This window comes from Adiantum capillus-veneris, chromosome 10 (assembly GCF_014529385.1).
Source record: "Adiantum capillus-veneris isolate H3 chromosome 10, ASM1452938v2, whole genome shotgun sequence".
Classification (NCBI taxonomy): domain Eukaryota; kingdom Viridiplantae; phylum Streptophyta; class Polypodiopsida; order Polypodiales; family Pteridaceae; genus Adiantum; species Adiantum capillus-veneris.
Genome location: NC_140940.1, coordinates 67,757,752 through 67,773,851, shown reverse-complemented (window position 1 = coordinate 67,773,851; position 16,100 = coordinate 67,757,752).

Here is a 16,100-nt window from a genome sequence, read left to right as displayed (position 1 = left end):
CACGGCACGAGCAAGAGAGTTGGAGTGGGCCGAGTGCATATGACTGCTAGAGGGCCGAGCACAAAGGTTGGAGCTGGAGAGCATAGTGGGCACCACTAATTTGATACTACGCTCTCTCTCTCTCTCTCTCTCTCTCTCTCTCTCTCTCTCTCGCAGACTGCACAACACACTGGCTGAGGGAAAGCCGAGCATAGGAAATGATGCCACGTGTTCGGGGGAGGGCCTCAGAATACCCTCCCCCATTATATATAGCATAGATGAGGGTCTTCCTCTCACTTTGCACTGTGAACTGCAAAGAGAGGAGCTTCAAATGAAGACCGCCTACAACAACAAATGAGAATTCCCAACTCTCTACATCTTATTGGATGAAAGCCAACCATCGATTTATCATAGCTTTCTGCCTTCGTCTCCCCTGAACACAAAGAATAGAGGCAAAGGTGCAAATGCTAGAAATTGCCGTCGTCGGCAAGCTTTTTTTGGTGCTCACAGCAGTGCACCAATGTTCAAAAAAAGTGTGGGTCAACTAAGAATCGTGTCAAAAATGCCGGTTCAGAGGAAGATGAAAAAAAGAAATCCCATCTAGTGTCAATTAGGTGGCCACGGTGATGCCTATGCGTGGCTCTTGTCCAATGGTACGCGTCCCTTGCCTGACTATGTAACATGGCTAATATTTGGAAGGGATTAAAAAAATGGTTAAAATTAATATTAATTAGTTTTCAAAATTTCCTCTTGAAAAATAGATAACCAGGAATGATATCTGGTAACCAAAATAATTTTTCGCCGAACACTGCAATGCTTTCTCTCTCGTGATTTGTTAGCTCTCTCTTGAATAACATGTCTTGAGTTCACGGATAGATCTTTGAGGTCTCTTGGAATAGATTCCTACGACGTAAAAATCCTCTTCTTCTTCTCTATCTCTCTCTCCCCCCCTATCCTCCTCCTCCTCCTCTCTCTCTCTCTCTCTCTCTCTCTCTCTCTCTCTCTCTCTCTCTCTCTCTCTCTCTCTCTCCCCCTTTAATACTTGAGTTTGTAGTTTTGACATGCGGGCAGTCTCTATCTCTCTCACTGAGCACGCTCACTTGCAGGCACACTGCCGAGGTTGGTCGGAGTGAGAAGTATTCGCCACGTGTCCGGGGAGGGGGTCGGAATCCCTCCCCCTTTTATTATAGTGTAGATTGGATCCCATCCTCCGATAACATTACTCGAAGACAGTATTGCTAAAGGGGAAATTCAAGGACTAACTCTACCTAACAACGGCCATCTTTTGGCTAAGCTCTTTGCGGATGACTCCCTACTCTTCCTCAAAGCATGCCCTGAAGTCATAAGGAAGGCTCTAAAAGTTGTGCAAACGTATGCCGGATCAAGGTGTAACATTGAAAATTCAAGATTGATCTCTCTCCCTGAGAACAACTCATTTGATCCATCAATGTGGAATAGGGGAGATAGTGTCAAAAGGGAAGATCTTCTGGCACTTGGGAGCCCCTCTGGCTGTGGATGTGACCCACATGCAAATGTTTCTATGGGTTATGGAGAAGGTAAGGAACACGATGCAAAGGTGGGGGTATGTGCTTCTCCCCTTCCTAAGTAGAGTTAAGGTTATCAATTCCTTCATGATCCCGTATATAGCCTTCAACAGTCCGTTTCTTAAGTTGGCCAAATGCAACCGGAAAGAGTTCTTGAAACGAGTGAAGAGATTCCTATGGAAGAACAACACTAAAGACTCAACACCTTGGCAGTGGGCTAAATGGGAGACAATTACGAGACCTGTGGAGCAAAGCGATCTTGGGGTTCTTAACCCCAACATTCATGCGAAATCCCAGTGTGCCAAGTTTGTGGTTACTCTCACAAAGCAAGACCACGCTTGGGCTATTATTAGACAACTCTAAATTATGCTTGAAAGGTGGCCAGTGGGAAGGGCTTGAAGTACACAACAAGCTGTTTGCCTCTCTTCGGGTTGTCCTTAAACTTGGGGGTTCAACATGTGAGCTCACTAATAATGCAATAGGGCAACGGAGTATTTGGAATGGGGAGAGCTGACAAGGTATTTTTACAACTCCATACCTCACTGGTCCCCTTGGCTCTCTAAGGATGGAAGCATCGTTTTGGAGGGAAGTTTCTAGACAGATTAATAACAAAGGTATTAAACATCTAGGCCAACTTTGGGACTATACCAATTGTAGCTGGAAAGGAACATACCATCTACCTCTCCAGTATAACTTCAATGGGATTGAAACTTCACCGATCAGCATAGCCCTACAATGGCTTAGTTTAGCAGGTGGTGTTTGCGTGACTGTAAATCTAAGTTCAAGTGGAAAGCTTATTGGCAGTGGCCGAAGAACAAACACTTTCTTTAACCTTGAACCAAGGAAGTGTAGTTCTCTCTTATGTATTCAAATGATTGGTTCTCTTTGCCTATTGACAAGCATTGGGGCAAACTATGGCTGGAGTCAAGATAGGAGACAATCGTGAAGACCATATGGCATCCATAATGGGCACATGGGATGAAAATCTTCGAATGGAAGGTTTAATGGGGAGCCTTGTCAATCAAGGTGAAGGTTTTACTAGGGGAATTGGACTGGATAGGTGCCTACAATGCAAATCAGTTGGTGAGGACCTCCCGCACCTTTTCAAGGTGTGCGCGATGATCTATGGCCTTGTTGGGAAAATTTGCACATGGGTTCAAAAAACCTGGAAAATAGGATTCTTCAAGAACGACCTTTCTTAAAAGGGAAAGTGTTCAAGAGCCAAGCGTTGCTCATCGTAACACAAATAGTGAGATATTGCTACTTTAAACATGTTTGGAAGATAAAGAACTGTCGAATATTTGAGAACCCCATGGAAATGGCTAAATTCACCAAGATAATCCAAAGTAGGGGGCGATTATCGCCATTGGAAAATAGATAAACTCTGATGAGTGGAATAGGGCCTTGGATGCCGCCATGATTGGCTTACTTGGGTAAAGATGTGGGCTCATCCTTGTTCTTGGGATAGCTCCCTTGAAAATCGATGTATTTATGACCCTTTGAAGCTGTCATAGCTGGTCAAGTGCATGACAGGAATTTGTAATTTTATGGTTATGCTAGTATAATCCACTCACAATTGTGAATTTTGCAAAAAAAATTAAAAAATATCTTGACTTCAAATCAATCGCCACCACATAATAGTGTCAACTCCTTGTCGAGCTACCTTAGACCCCAATGTGGGAAAGAATAAATCAAAATTATGCTTCTCACCTCTTCTCTATTCAACAACCAATTGTAAGCCACATCAAGTTTCGAGTCTTTCATGTTTTAACTATTGCACCATGACCAACGGAAACAACTCTAGAGAAAACCTCCTAATGTAGGAAGGCTAAGCCAACGTTTTATATGAATTATGGCTCACGGAAATAAGGGAATTGATTTTTGCCCTTGCAAAAAGGAGGAACCAGGACGAGTGGAATCAAAGCCATTCCCCCACCCCCCCCCCCCACCCCTCTTTGTTGGTGGGTAGGTGATCTTGGATGTTGGCTTGCCTATGGCAGCCCTCTATAACTTGGTATGGCCGGTAGATACCTCAAGGCTCGGTACGAGCTTGAGGTTGCTTTGTTCATTTTTGTGATTGTAATACATACACCCACGCACAATTGTGAATTTGGCAAAAAAAAAAGGCGACCATCGTTTTCTTTTTCCAAACTCACAATTTGTGAGTGAGAGTTTTGTTACAAACAAAAAATTTACATAGTAAGCCATGCTCACATCGAGCCATGTCATCAACATAAATCACAGTTCTAGACACAATTCCCATACATCAACTGACAAAAGGAGCCACCCTCAGGCAGGTTACATAACTAACTGGTAAGACATAAACTAAGCAAATAGACCTCCACAACTGATACTACCATGGGGGTTGTCACCAAGGGAAGTGATCTACCACATCAAACACCTTGTTCACCAAGACATTCAAAATGTAAGGAAAAAGCCGAAGATGGAAAGGCCTTAGCACCCTTACAAACCTCGACAAAAGGGAGCTCATTTCTTCTTTGTTTTCTTCTTTTTTAGTTGACTAGTGTTGTGCATAGGTCCACATATGTCAACAATATGACTGGAGAGATCCAACTTGAGCCCATGATTGCCTTCATCAATGGTTGTTTGGAATCAAGTTCCATCATCCTTCTTGACCTCTTGTGAGGCGTCTTCGACCATAACCTTTTCCTCCTCTTTCTCGATTGTTCGGGGACCAGTATCCTCCCTCATTTCCTCATTTTCTTGACCTGAGTACCGACCTTATCCTCTAGTATACCTTCATTCATTACTACCGGTGTCTAGGATTCTCTGGAGACTCGCCTCCAAGTGGACTTGACCACCAGTCTATTAATCATTGCTACTTGGGTGTAGTTCCTTGCAAAGTGACTAATTTTGCAACATTTGTAATATATGTTGGGTAAGGAGGCAAATGCTAGCTCTTGCCAAAATGCGTCAAAGTCTCCCATATTGAGGTCCACATACTTGGGACTAGGTTTGCTCATGTTCCACATTATACACACCTTTGCATCCAATCTGGATCTAACCTGTGAAGCTTTGGGATAAATATCACATGACCCAACATCGAAGAAATGGTAGAGCATGATCATGAAGCCAAATAGAAAGGCTCTTCAGCATCTCACACACATCCATCATCTTGCAGTTTCTCCATCCTTGGCTTCTTAAATAACCAATTTTGAGTTTATAAAGCCATGTTCACAACTGATGCTACAAGCATGCACATCCTTTTTTTTTCAAAAAAACGACAAATCCTAAAACCCGTATAACACCCTACACACATCAAAAAATGCATGTAATAGTGGGATTGTTTCTAAGGGCATGGCAACAAGGACCAAAAGACAACTTTCAAGAAAAAAATGTTCAGGGAATGCATATGTATGTAAAATCTCACTTCTTAAGGGCCCTAAAAATTGAGAGAATTTGAAGATTTATCCACTCGCTCACATGTGGGGAAGGGAATGCAATGAAAGACCAAGATGTAAACTAATGCTTGATCACTTATACCAAATCATAGACCAGCTCCCTTGAAGTGGATGAAGCTCGAGAAACTCTTCTCAGGAGTGTTAACGAGATGATTTCGCAATCCAACCTGCTTGACAAGGCCTTACCAAGGAGGAATGCTCACTCGCGCTACAAGCATTAGGCAAGGAGAAGTCCCTGGATGGAATGGGTTGACTACTGAGTTCTTCAAAGAATTTTGGGAGGATCTTAAGTCCCCGATCACACAAATGGCTAACCAAGGCTTGGCCGAAGGACTCCTAGATTCAAGCGTAAAAAGGGGCCTCAAAAAACCTATCCCGAAGCAAATTTGCTTCTCTTAAATGAAACATTGGCGATCCATCACTATGATGTTGGTGGCATATAAAACTATTACCAAAACCGCCATCCTCATGCTCTCTCTCCTCCTGAACAAAGTCATCACTCCCCACCAACACGGATTTATCAAAGGAAGGGCCAACTATGACAACATTCCGGAAGCAATGGTTGGCATCGAGTATGCAAGCTTCACCAAGCAAGAGTGTATCCTGCTTCAACTTAATCTAGACAAAGCCTTTGAACATATCACATGGTCTTTCATAGAAGATGTCATGGAATCATTGGGCTTTGGGCCGTGGCTGTGTTGGTTGGTTCACACCCCCTTGGTGCTGGCAGCCATTCTAAGCTCTTGTCTAATAATCAAAATCTCAATCAAACAACACTGCCCACTAGCCCCATTGCTACTCTCTATTGGCCCACATCCTCTGCTTACCATGCTCAAAGATAATGCTATGAGAGGGGAGATCCAAGGGCTGACCTTGCCTGACAGTGGCCAACTCCTAGTGAAGCTCTTCGCAAATGAATCCCTTCTCGTTCCAAAATCTTGCCTCAAATAATTAGGAGGCCTCTGGAGATTGTGCAAATGTTTTCCATAGCCTTGGGGTGAAAGTGCAATATTGAGAAATCAATACCGATCTCACTCTCACAGAAAACGACACATTTGGTCCATCTATGTGGACTAGAAAGATGTCTCAAAAGGAAATATTTTTGACACCCGGGAGCCCCTCTAGGGGTCAACATTAAGCACGAGCAAAGATTCTAGTGGGTCTTAGATAAGAAAAGGTGCAAGATGCCAAGGTGGGAGTATGTGCTGCCTACCTTCTCGAGCAGGGTGAAAGTGATTCATTTGTTTATGCTCCCGTACATAGCCTTCATTGCTCTATTTCTCAAGATGGCCAAATGCAATTGGAAGGTATTCTAGAACCCATTCAAAATATTCTTGTGGAAAAATAAACACGAAAGACTCGATGCAGTGGAAGTGGGCCAAATGGGAGTCAGTCACTCTACCAGTGGAGCAAGGTAGTATCGAGATCCTCGACTTTGCTACTCATGTAGAAGCCCAGTGTGCCAAGTTTGTGGCCTCAATCGCAAAGCAAGACCAAGCATGGGCTATTATGACAAAGGACATGATTGAAAATGTGAAACTCTTCTCCCAAGGTGGCTAGTGGAAAGAGTTAGAGGTTGCATGACAACTTGCTAGAGCCATTGATGGTCCAACTTGACACTAGGTGGCACAACGCGCGAGCTAGTATAGAAGTGTACCAAAGCAATGGAAGATTTGGAGAGGGGAAAAAGAGCCATTTATTTTCAAAACTCCATAACTCACTGGTCCTCTTGGATATCTAAAGCAGGAAGCAGCTTATTGAACCCATTTAGGAGAGAAATGATAAAAAAAAGTTCAATAACAAAGGACTCTGACGATTGGCCCACTTTTGGAACAGCAACAACAAGAGCTAGAAAGAAACAAACCAATTGGCTACCTAGTTTCACCTCAATGATACTAAAAGACTATTGAATAACAGAGTTGTAGAAGTGTTAGACAATTTCTTGATACCTATATGTGAATCTAAGTTCGAGCGGAAAGCCTGGTGGTGGCCCAAGAGCAGACATTTCTATAAACCATAAACCAAGGATACTTACCACACTCTTATGTTCAAGAGTGATTGGTTGTCCCCCCTTAAGAAAAGCAGTGGGGAAAACAATGGCTAGAGTCAAGATGGGTGGTGATACCAAATAACCTCTGGATTCCACATGGCTGCTTTCAATGAAGATCTTTTTGTGGAAGGTACTATGGGGGACCTTGCTGACTAGCGTCAAGATTCTAACCAGAGGTATTGGATCTGATAGGTGCTCGGGGTGCAAAAAAACAAGTGAGCACCTTCCTCACTTATTTAAGGAGTGCCCAACAATTTGTGGCATGGCAGGCAAGATATGCAAATGGATCTAAAAGACCTAGAAGATAGGATTCTTCAAGAACGATTTATTCTTAGGAGGAAAGTGGTGAAAAGCCAATAACTTCTAATCTGTACTCAAATTTTTAGATTCTACTACTTCCAGCAAGTGTGGAAGGCCAAGAATCGTTGGGTTTTTGAAGATGTCCTCTCACCAACTAGCTTCATGGAGATTATCCAAGAAAGAAGGGAAGTGATTGTTGCCATTGGTAAAAGGAAGAACTTGAATGGAATGGGAAAATCCTCATTGTTGACCACAAATCACTAATGATGTATAGGAATCATGGGTAATGGTTTGCCTCTATCTAAGGACTCATAGCTTCTTGATGTTTGGTGTGATCCTTTACGGCTCAACACAAGCTTGAGGGTATTGTTAGCGAGTCTCCGCAATGGACGTCTGTAGCATAGCCATCTCGCACTTACATAATATGTCAATACTTAGGGAAGTGACTCAGATGGGGCATGGAGACTCTTTGAGGTTGTCAGTCCTGAAGAAATGCACCTAACAAGCAAACACATCAAGACAATAAGCAAACCACCACTCAATGATTAGGAAATTTTCATATGTCCTTCCTCATTGCTCTTGATCATCACGCCATTTCATCGACTAAACGAACTCAAATCATCACAAAACTTTAAGGAAAGCTTTGCAAGGCCTAAAGGGACATGTCTACAAAGTTTGGTCACATTCTCACAAGGTACATGGATCGCAATCCATCATGACCCAAGTCATAGAAACTACAATAGAACCACCCAAACAGGTTGCTCTAAGGTCTAGTAACACTCTCCTATGGCCAAAACGTCAAAGAACAGTGATTTAAACACTCAAATTTGAAGATTAGGATCATAGACTCGTAGTCACAAACCACAACGGAATTTCCAATGCTTATACTCAAATGAAGGAGAAAAGAAAGTGGAACACAATGCAAGTTTTGGAGTTGAAATTGGATCACCCAATCATAGGTAAAAATTCTATTAATCAAGGGTTAGTATCCAAAGAGCATATCAAATTCAAAGATCTAGCTTGGATACACCAATCACTACTTGTCGAGAGCAACCGGACAAGCAATGACAAAATTGGCAAAAGAAAGTAACAACATCAACATAAAGAGCTCAAACAATCCTTTAGAGTTGGTGAAATATTGTAGAGGACTCGTATTGCAATGGAACTAAGAGCAAGGTCCATCATCAAGTCAACAATCCAAGAAGATCAGTTCTCACAATGGTAAGCAACACCAACAGCCATCTTCACTGTCAAAAGTGACAAGAAAAAGCGAATGTCCAACAAACTATAAAATTGCCTCGACAATTGACGTCCGACACACACATTAACCAAAACACAGAAAATATGAATCACTCAAGGAGGGGGAAGTGTCATCAACAACACAAAACTTTCAAAGCTAAAGAATAAGACAAACTTGAAGATCACCCTCATTGCCAGATTGTACATGGTCGTGTCAAGGGACGACACGAGTTAACAAGGGGGCAATGTTAGGCAGATTTAGTACATTGGTGTCGACCTAGCCGAACAACACATTTTTAATGAATTTGTACTTTGATATTTTTTTGAGCTAGTGTATCTACACTGTGTGTACATATTGATTCCAGAGTAGCAGGTCAATGCCCTGAGTTCTAATTCTTTCATGATGATTGTAAAGGCCCATGTGAGCCAGTCACCAACCATTTAGAAAGCCCTAGGTATAAAAGTCAATAACCTTAATATGAAGGGGAGGCTTATCTTTCGAAGTAGAAAAAATTCTATTGTATGTGATCTCAAGCGGCCAAGCAGCTACAACTTGTAATCATCATATCTTTTGATGAATAGCTTTAAAGACTCTTACAACATAAATAATATTACTTTAGATAATATTACTTGAAGCTTTGGAACTAATGCCTCGCTCATTTTGTGGCTTGGTTTCCCAACTCTGACTCTTATGCCATGTAAATGGTGACTTGGACGTACTTGTTCAAGGCCAGAAACCCAATTCCATAGGTTCTTGAGACTTAGGCCTCTTTCACTGTTTTTGTCTTTGGATGCCACCATTTGTCAAGTAGGTTGGCATATTTTGGCTCCTCTTGATTTTCCTTGAGAAGCGGTTGTTGTTGTATGTAGGTTCTCTGTGATTGAGTTTCCAATGGCAATTTTGGAACCCACCTTGTTTGTGGTCTTTGTGTGATTGTCTTTTGCATTTGCCCCTTTAGCTCAATGACTTGAAGAAAACTAGGCTTCGGCACCCATATCTAATGATTACCATTGTAAAAGCCTTGATTTTGTAGTTGAATACGAGGTATCCATATGGAGGTGTTAGTTGTGATTGGCTTTTGTTGGCTCTTGGTTGTGCTTGCTTGCCTTTGGGTGGAGCCTTGTGTTATGTGACTGATCTTCATTGTTCCAGGTGAGCTACTACTTTAGGTAACCATATTTGAAGTTACCTTCATAAAATTCTTGTGCTTCGAGTAGCTTGAATGTCATCCGTTGCTTCACTTGTCTTTGTGGGTAGCTTGTTTGAATTTTGACTTCGGTACCCATTCACTTGTCGCATTGATTGTTTCTTTGAAGATCTTCCTTTCTACCATTTTTTTTAATTATTTCTCTTGGTTGAGGTGTTTGTCTTCTGTTGATAGCTCGGCTTGCTCTTTGTAGAACTCTTTTCTTGGGGTGAGTACTTCCAGGCTATTACTTTAGGCTTTTGGGCCCAAACATTGGTGTTCCCTTGAAAGTAGCCTTAAGCAGTGATTGATTCATTTGATGCTACCCACCATGTCAACTATGGTTGTTGAGGTTGAACTTGAGTCGATTATGTAAAAAATATCCTTGAACTCTCTACTACTCAACTTGAGTACGGGTGCTACCATGCCAAAGCTAGGAATTGGCATTCTAGAGCTTGTGTACACTATTTCTTCTTTGATTGGTGGCTTTTCCATCATTATCCACATTCCATAAGTCATTAGATTATTTGTCGTGCATGGATTTATCACAGCTGAACATGTGATTTTGAGTCATGTTCCTCTACATATGCTAAATTTGCTCACTGTAGGAGACAATCACTCTTTTGCCATATCCATGTCCTTCCCTTGATCTTGAGTTTGTTGACCATTTGCTGTGGAACTTGGTTCTTTATCTGCTTTCAATTGTGCACTTTATGGAGTCGACTTCTTTGAAGCAACTTTTGTCAATTCTTCAGGTATGTCAATGATGACATATTCTTGTGGTTGCTCTTCTTCCTTTGTTTTTGCTTTTGCATCATGCTCCATGACGTAGCTATTTGTCTCACCTATTTTGTTTTCATACTCACAATGTTCATTAGCTTCTTTTAACACCTTTATCATAAAATAAGGAGCTATGTCATAGCTATCCTCATCACAAAACTTTGTAAGTGTTATTTCATTTATGCACACATCTAGAGTAGCCAGTATATCTGATCCCAACCAAAAGGTTCAAACAAATCTTTAGGAAATGATTCTCAAACATAGTTCTTATCCTCTACTGAGCTCTCTAGGATGCAATTTCATTTCCTCACGCTCCCACATTCGGACGCCCCGCTCATCCAAATATGCATTTTGTTGTGCAACCATACATGTATTTTCTTTTCATTGACTGTTGCTGAATCAAAGTTTTCTATAGGAGTTTGACCAACATATTTGTAACTATGGTCTTTGATGTTGATCCTAGTCATAAGATCCTTGTTCCATAAGTAAATGTGATCATAGCCCCAATCTTGCACCATCTTACGTTGTCTCATTAATGGACATCCCAAATTGACATCAAAGTTGTTGCTCTTTCCAAAATCCACTACTATAAAAGGTATGCTTGTATTCGATTCCACATGAGGATACTATGATCTGTTCTAGCATGCCCAAAGGTCTTTCTATAAATCCATCTGCAAGGTGCAGTTTCATATTTGTTTTTCTTAGAGCTGGTCTCCCCCATTTTTCTCAAAAAGAAATTGTAACAATGGCCACTCCAGCCCCGCTATCAAGTGTAGCAATGGTTTTGATCCCTTTGTGCTCCAATGGAAAGGTGGTATTTCCCTGTTCTCCTTCATGATGATCTCCCACCTTGTTTACAAGTATTGGTTTGGCCTGTGATTTCTCTTGTGTCATTTTACCTATGTGTTTATTTAAGGGTATGTGTCAATGAGTAATTTTCAATCCCATTTTCTCTAGATGTTTTCCCACTTCTCCCATATATGTGGTCTAATTTTCAAGAAATTTGAGAGAGTAATCTTGCATTGTATAAGAGCTGACATTAGTTCGTGAAGGCTTTTGGTGTCCATCATCTTTGGTGTGGCTTTCCATTGAGATGGCAGTACCTTGACCTCCGATTTTGTTTCGTGTTCTCCTACGAAATATGGAAAAGTCTATAGAGAGTGTGGTTTGATCTCTTCAGATGCTATAGACCTGTCATCATCGTATAGAGATTGTAAATCTCCTAGGAGAAGTTTGCAATCCATATTGACCTCAATGATAGGTGCAGACTTGAAGGTCGCACTATCATCTTTTGTGCTCCTGATTCTTTCCCATAAGTCTTGTGGCCATGGCTCTTCCACTTTTGGGATAGGTGCCACAAATTGTGACCTTGCATCATTAGTGGTGTTGGCCACTACCCTTCTGTCCAATAGAGTTTCTATGTTGGGATTCATTTGGTCATTTGTTTTGTCTATTGTGTGCTCAATTTTTGCATCCCTTTTATGGATCAACACTTCTTGTTTAGGGATGTTTTGTTTCTCTAGCTCCATTAGAGTGTGAGCGGTCTCTATGAGCCGTTCACACATTTCCAACCTTTGTGTTTCGACTTTAGAAGGCCGATATATCAACCCTGTCTGCTTCAGTGTCTCATTGTTCTTCATTCTAGCCTTGTAAGGTTGTAGCATAGCGTCTAATGGCTCTAGTACTTTTTCCACCAGGACTAAACCACCTGATGAAATTTTTGATGATTTTTCTTTCTCTGTTTGTTCCCTATTTCCCTGATTCTTGTTTCAACTGCTCTTTGGTTTGTTGCAACTCGATTTCTAAAGCGGTTTTCTCTTTCAGCCTTTTTTCTTTCATTTTGTCTCATTTAGCTTTCCACGATTTTCTTTGTTTCTTCACTGATAAGCTCTCAATTTCTGTTTGAATTGACATTTTTTGTTCCTCCTCAATAGGTTTGTTCTTGGTAGCTTCTTGAGCTTGAGCTCAAGTCACAACATTCATACGAACCATGGGTTCTACCTCTAATCTGCTTGAAGAAGGTAACACTTTTACAACGTTCATTGTTGCTTTTCTTTTGTTTGGGTGTTTTGGACAATTAGAAATTAGGTGTGTAAGAGCACATTCTAGGAAATATCCCCATTTCTCTATGTTCTTTATCTTATGAGGATAATTTCTTGCCCAATGATCACCTTCACACTTGTAGCATGGCCCTATTTTTTGCATAGCTGGTGGTACTATCGATGGTTGTTCTTGCCTAGTAAAAATTTTCTTTGATCCATAATCTTGATTGTCTATGAAAATTAAGGTGTTCTCATCCATGGATTAATGATTTTTCATGGGTTATGGCACATATTTTGGTTGACTGTAGTTGATTTTTATTCTACCATCATTCAACAAAGGTGGTTGTTATCTTAATCCATAACACCCTCCATTGGAATGGTAGAGCCTTGAAAATCTTCATCATCCGTCAAAGAGTTAGAGATTTCTTTCATTCTGCAACTCATGAGAAAGCACACAAGAAATAGCTCCCTGGATATCTGACACTTTAGTCGTCTAAAAATTTTAGACACATTAAAGACATCATCCTCCAGGTAATCTTCATATGTTTCTTCATCAGCTTCTGATTCATATGCATCTATGTGACCCAAAATTTCCTTGACACCCTGTAAAGGTTCTTTCTGAACCCCCTCTAAATAGGTACATACATTAGAAAGCCCTTCTAGATTGTTAAGTTCATCTCCATCAGGTCCTGCTAGGAAATCATCAATAACGACATCCTCTTCTTGCTTTGTGACATCAAAACCTGTGAACATGTTGCTAGCAAAAAACATAAACTCATTTCTCATGTACATCCTTTGTTATCTCCAAAATTTTCTACATTTCATTAAGCACCATATACACAGCTTATCTATGCAATTGAACATAGATTGTGATTTTGCCTGAGTGTTACACCATGGGGTGGAATGATCCGCTCCACAAGTATCACACCTTCTTGTGGGTTGTTGTCATTCATTTAAGTTTTGTCTCTAGTCTTGCTTTATTCTCCTCACCACTTCTTTGACCACTAGATCAATGCTCGGCACGGCAGGAGTTTGAATATCCCGCTTTGTTATGGATTCGCTCACCATAGAAGAGGTGGTACTCGTCGCGTTATTTTCATCTTCAGTCACCTCTCCGTAGGCCTTACAATTATCAACTAGATATAGAGCTTCTCTAATGACTTGCTCAAACATTGTGCATGATTAAATGCAGGTCCTTCTTCAGAGTCTTGTTCTTCAAGTCCTCAATGAAGAGAACTAACAATCTCTCATCTTGTAGTAACTCTCGTATATGACACCTCTCTATGTACTTTTTGAAGCAAAGCAAAGCTTTCTTCACTTTCTTGCTCTCTCTTTGTTTGAACGTGTAGATTTGTGACATTGTGTTGTGCTTGGTCCCCCTTTTGAAGAACTCCTCTAAAAATTTTCACAAGAGTTTTTCTATGTGTGGAAAATCATCTATGTTCAGTGATTGAGACCATGTCAAGGCCGTTCCTTCCAATGTCAGCCCAAATTCTTTGTACTAGGTGTGGAAATCCGAAATTTGCTAAGCTCTCAAAACTGTTTGAAGAGTGATACATGAGCGTATGGATATCTGAATTCATTTAACTTTGTCTTGACACATTTGACCACTTGAGACGGTCTCAATTTATTGTGGTTCAGTCACCCATCTAACCCATTCGGGGTCTCTGACAAAAACGTCTCTCGCTCTCTCTTCTCGTCTTGGAGAAAATCCCAATGAAATCCTCTCAGATGTGTCCTCTGGCATTGTTTTTGAAAATGATGCACTCACAATCGATTGGAAGTATGTAGGGATTAGAGTACCCTTGTATGTATTTCTCTTAGGTCAATTGTATTTACAAGCTTGTACTCTTGTTTATACTTGTCTACCATCAAAAATTGCACTCTTCGGCATCTGTATACGTGAATGCATAGAGGTTCTTATGGTTTTTCAACTCTTTAGAATTAGGTTTTGCACACTTGTAGAAGGTATGTTGATCCCCATGTGTGAATCTATACAATCCCTCATGAGTGTAATCTGTTAGAACTCTCATGGCTTCATTGGTTTTGATGAATCTCACATTGGATTTGTTGATCAACGGATGTCTCTCCTCTAGGTTTTCGTTGATTCTCACTCTTAAGGGTGTTGCAATGTTTCTTGTGGTTTGCATGTCTCTCAATTTAGTAGAAAACCTTGGTGGTGAGTGATTTCTCATGGTTAATGCTCACTCAATACTCTCAAGATAGTATTTGACAGGCCCAACTTGTTCTCATGCAACTTATCTCTTTTGCTCCCTGGTTAGAGCTCTCAAAGATCACGCCTTTATAACCCTTTGGTCTCTAGATGCTGGTTTTGGGGTACCCTAAAAGTTTTGAATCAGAAAAAATTAAGAAAATTTGGCAAGCTTTCTTCTTGGAATTTCCCGACTCACTTTGGAGTTGTGTATCAAAAGTTAGAGCAATTTTGGTGAACTACACTTGAAAGAGCACTCAAAATAGTCTCAAGATCAGGACATGGGAACTTTTGCTTGTATCATGGTCTCCAAAAGGTATTTTTAGCTCAAACTTGAGACTTGAGATGTAATCAAGTGTATTTACAAGCTCATCAAGTCAAATACCCCCAGTATGAAGAGGTACATGGATCACAATCCATGTTCCTTTGTCAAATTTTGACTTCAAATTTTGATAGTAGCTAGACAAGATCATATGCAAACTCTATACCAATTTTCACCAAATCCTGAGCTTGGGGTACATGGATTGCAATCCATGTTCAACCATATTTAAATTTGATCTTTGGGGAGCTTGTTGAACTCTATGTCCACAAGCTATATCTCAAATCTTTTTGAATTTGAAGCTCTTTTGATAGGTCAAATGCTCAACACTAGGTCTGCACTACGGTTTTCAATCAGTCACCTATTTTGATGTCTTTTGACCCAATTTTTCTCTTTTTTTTTTCTACAATTAGACTTGGGGATATGTTTTCTTATGTATGCACTACATTCTGGGATAGTTTCATGTCAAGCTGTCACCATATCTACATGGATCACGATCCATGTTTGGAGGCCAAATTGACTTTTTTTGGGACCATTAGAATGCTATGATATCAAACTTTTTGGATTTGGACCTCTGGTTTGGGAATTAGGTCAATTTTTGCACTTTCTCAAAGTACTTGGACAATTTTGGGCTTTTGATATCCAAACGAGATGAAACTTTGGGAATATACTAGAAATAGTATGTAGAGCACAATGGCTAGGTTTTGGCTTTAAAATTGGGAAAGACACAAGCATCGCTATCCATGTTTGGAGAGATATTGACCCCAAATTTGAAGCACTCATAGATGAAGGTAGTTCCAAGCTATCTCCAAAATCTTTTTTGATTTGGATAAGTTTTGATCAACCAAAAGTGAACCCTAGCTTTGTTTTAATGGATTTTAGTTTGAAGTGTTTTTGGCCCTTTTGACCCACTTTTTGAAATTTTTGGACAACCTTGCTTTGTGAAGTATTGTTCATAACGGCCTCTGCTATAGGTTGGTATAGTTTTTGTCCCAAAACTCAAATGCGATACATAGATCGCGATCC